General features: G+C 48.5%; 1 pseudogene; it reads right to left on the bottom strand.

The window, feature by feature from the left end:
• Positions 1–849: 849 nt before the first annotated feature.
• LOC101354993 (melanoma-associated antigen B2-like) lies at positions 850–1,862 on the bottom strand (annotated as a pseudogene).
• Positions 1,863–4,264: the final 2,402 nt, after the last annotated feature.

Consider the following 4,264-nt stretch of genomic DNA (forward strand, 5'->3'; position numbering starts at 1 on the left):
TCTCACTCCCTACACTTCCCCACACCATGCAGCTTAACTTAAAATCCCCCCTCACACACACAGATACACTGAGAGATCAAAGTTTCCCAAGGTCCCAAACTGCCCTGCCTCAGGGCATTTGCACAAAAGGGAACCTTGAAGTGCTCACTCCTTTTCTACTAGTCCTTAGGTCTTGGAGAGTATCTCTACCTCCTCCTTATTTCATAGCTGCTCTTAGACTCTAAAATCTATGCACAGAGGCTGCGACCTTTACCTAAATGTCCCCCATAGTAGCATGAAGCCTTCCAAAGAGCAGATGCTCAAATACTGTTTGGGGAAAATAAGAGCCAGTGAACAAGAGGTTGAATCATCATGATTTATTTTCTCCCACATTCTTGAGTAAGCTAAACAAAACCAGGCACACGTATGTTTTAATTTTACCGAAAGGAATAAGGGAAACCGTGAATTGACCACCTTTTATATTTTTCCACCTTTATCCTGTTATCTCAACTAATTGTTGTGGACTTCTTTAATATATCTAAGGGTATCCCTGTTCCCATACCACATTAACTAGTTCTAGATCACAGAAAAAGTTTCAAGGATTTTCCATTTGTTTTACACAACACAAAACTCTTATTCCTAAATCTGAAAAACACCAACGAAAGTATGAGGGTGAATTTAAACTCTGAATCTAAATAAACCTTCATTTAAAAGGAACAACATTTGAAAAATACAAAAAACGAGCTAAATCTACAAGCTACTCACGTATAACAGAACACAAGAAGACACTCGTGCTCCCTCCAGCCCCACCTCGCCTCCACTACTTAGAAGTTTAACAGCCATTTTCAACAACAAAGTGAAGAATCTGCCTCAGACTTCACTAAGGGTGGGAGGACCTGCTGGATTTCGCCCTGAAAAAGGACCTGGCCCTGGCATTAGCCCCAGCCGCAGCCCATTCTCTGCCTGCACCACTCTCTTCCTCAATTCTCCAAGTTTCATCATAGGGGGCTTGGAAGGCACCAGAGTTGGTATGTTTGACCTGACCAAAAACTCCAGGACTTTTGTCTTGGTGGCTTCAGCTTGGGCTCTGGGATTCCAGAGGAATTCAAAGCATGGAGGATCACTGTTGGTCATCTGCCGGTACTCCAGGTACTTCAGCTTCACCAAATCTTTGGTGATGAGCTTCCTGGGCTCCCCAAGTTGAAGTGCCTCTTCCCGTAGTAGATCCCCAGCACGTTCAGGAATTCCCACATCTCCTCAGTGGGCCAGTTGCCATTCGTGTAGATCATGCCCAGGAGAGGCATCAGGAGTCCGTTCTTGAGAAACCCCTTGCCACCAATCATATTCTCTTCCTTGGTGATCTCCAATCTGCTGACAAGGACCTAGCATTGACCTTTGGAGTCGACTTCCTTTAGGTCAAGGCCAAAGACCACCTCCAAGTGCTCAGAGGCTCTCCTCAGGATCTCAGGGAAGTGCTCCTTGTACCTTCTGTTGATGATCTTCATCATTCTCCCTTCGTAACAGGCACTTTCATTTTATACTTGTTCAGCAGGAACTGCAATAACATGATCATCCTCCTGGTTAGAGGGTCTTTCGGTGACCTCTCAGTGGGGCTGGGGCCTCAGAGGAACTTGGAGCTCCCTCATCTTGGCTCTTGGCCCCTCTACCAACTCTTGTGCCTGAAGCACCTGCAGCAGCAGTGGTGGTTGATGGGGCTCTCTGAGAACACTGGGGAATGCAAGCAGCAGGAGAGCTCTGGGGAGAACCCTCAAAAGGAGGAGAGGAAGAGACATGGCCTGAGCACCCTCAGGACCGTGGGCTTCACCTCGGGCCTGACGACGTTTCTCACAGGCATGAAGCTTACTCTTCTGACTGTGAGGCATGATGATTCTGGTCAAGGACAGCAGGCAGGAGTGCGGAAGGAGGGCAGGTGTTGTGGGGCCCACTGGAGGATGAAGACTGAGAGGGTGTGTGCCCCTGCAGCAGAGTGATGCCTCCTTGGCTTTGACAACCACCACCTCTGCAGGATTCTTGGAGGGCACTGCTTTAGGACCCTCCAAGGCTCCTATTGCCCTGTTCAGGCCCCTGTAGAGAAAATCAGAGGAAGGCTTAGGTTACAGCCTGCCAGCCCTGCTTGGTGCTTACTGGGGTGACTGCAGGGACTGGCACTAGGAACTGTCTGTATAGGGATAGTGGGGGGCTCTTCTCCGTTCACTTTCAGGGCCACTGTATCAACTGGTGGCTGGGCTTGGGTTCCCACCGCTCTGCTTCTCTGAACTTGACACCCCAACTCCCTCTGGGACCCAAAAGGAGAAATTAAGGGAGCAGGTCAGCCACCACGCCTAGCAGGGTGTCTCAATGATGATAGCACAGTGGGATCCATCCTGTCTTGGATTCCTTGGAGGCCTCAGTCCTTCACCAGGGTCCTCACCTTGGCTGCCCCATTTGACCAGGTCCTTCACCTCACTGAGATGCTCTGGGAGGAAGTGGATGCAACCCACTAAGTCAGCACGCTCAGGTCTCCAGGTCTAAAAGCAGGGTGGGGTCATGTTTCCCCCTTATTTCTGGGAGAAGTCACCTCATCATAACTCAGTGTCCTCACCTTGACTCCTCTTCTGCCTCTGCTGAATAGGCCTCCCCAGTAGTCCAAGGACTTCCCATCCCTGAGAACACCAGATCCCAGGAACAAATGAGGGGATACCTCAGCCTGACACCTCTGACCTTGGCTTACCAGGACCAATAGCAGAGGAAGGGCTTTGGGCAGCCTCTTCTCTTCTTGGAGGGGAAAGGGTGTTAATTTCCTCTTTTCTCTTAAAGTATTTTTAGTTTGACTTCCACCAGGTTCTGGGATTCCTCTCTCTGCTGAATTAGAACTTAAACTAAGGACCTCATCTCCCTGAGTCTCTACAGGCAGCAGTCAAGGGTCATTTGAACTTGCCAGTTTTGTCCTGGGATCCAAGAGCCAATGGTATTAACAGGGCTCAGTGCAGCCCTCCCCATTTTGGGTTGAGTGGTCCCCTGTACCTCAATCATGTCTTCACCTTGACTCTGCACCATTCCTGGGACCATACCCTCTGTTGACCTGAGGCCACTCCCCTAAGATCAAAGACTACACCTTTCTGAGACCTCACAGTTGGAATTCAGAGTGAGCCACATCCTGTGCAGGCAGTTTTGGGAATACTAGGGCTGGCCTGTGCGACGAAGATTACCTGACCCTCGAGTTCTCGATTTGTTGACCCCTTCATTCCTCACTCAGATTTCTGACCTTGATTCCGGGTAGGATTTGGGATTCCTCCCTCTACTAACTTGAGTTGGCCTGCAAGCATGGGTGGGCTTTATGGCTCAGACTAAGGCCCTTACATCCCCAGAGGTGACAGCAGGGACAGGCCGTGGGTGGCTTTTCTTTCTCGGCGAGGCCACCTAAGGTTCCTGGCCTTGCCTTCAGTTAGGGTCTAGGACTCCTCCTTCTTCAGAACTGGGGTGCTTCCTTGGACCAAGGCCCTCCCTTCCTGAAACTTTCCAAGCCAAATGTGGCCTGGAGACTTGGAAGGTGGCGGCACTTGGCAAAGTGACTGCCAAATATTAGGTCTTTAAAGAATAGTAGTTATTACTACCATTACTATCATGAACAAATCTGCTGCAAAACATCGGCCCCTCCCATCTGATACTCTGAACTTGACATCTCAACTCCCTCTGGGACCCACAAGGAGGAATTAAAGGATCATCTCAGCCACCACTCCTGGCAGGGTGTCTTAATGTCATTGATCTTGGCCAAAAACTCCAGGACTTTTATCTTGCTAGCTTCAGCAAGGGTTCTGGGCCCCACAGGAATTCGTAGTGTGGAGGATCACTGTAGGGCACCTGTTGGTACTCCTGGTACCTTTCCTGCACCAAATCTTTGTTTTAAATCCTATTATCTAAATAGTGATATTCAGTAACATTTTTTTTCTTCAGCCCGCAGTACACAAGCTTCTCACCATTCTCATTTTAAACACGTGGAGGAAAATAACATATGTATATTATGAAACACTTTACAATCATATAAGTTAAGGTTTTTTTCCCTTGGAATTGATCTCACTGAATTGTATACATGAAAAATGTTGAACTGAACACTGGGGTAGCCAGCACAACTTGTACAAGGAAAGGTCATGGACGCTCCATAGACACATCCAAACTCCCTGAGGGACTGAATTGCTGGGCGGAGGGCTGTGAGGACAATGGTCTCGGGGATCATCTAGCTCAATTGGCATAACACAGTTTATAAAGAAAATGTTCTACATTCTAC

The sequence above is a fragment of the Trichechus manatus genome, unplaced genomic scaffold, assembly GCF_000243295.1.
Source record: "Trichechus manatus latirostris isolate Lorelei unplaced genomic scaffold, TriManLat1.0 scaffold00311, whole genome shotgun sequence".
In the NCBI taxonomy this organism is placed as follows: Eukaryota; Metazoa; Chordata; class Mammalia; order Sirenia; family Trichechidae; genus Trichechus; species Trichechus manatus.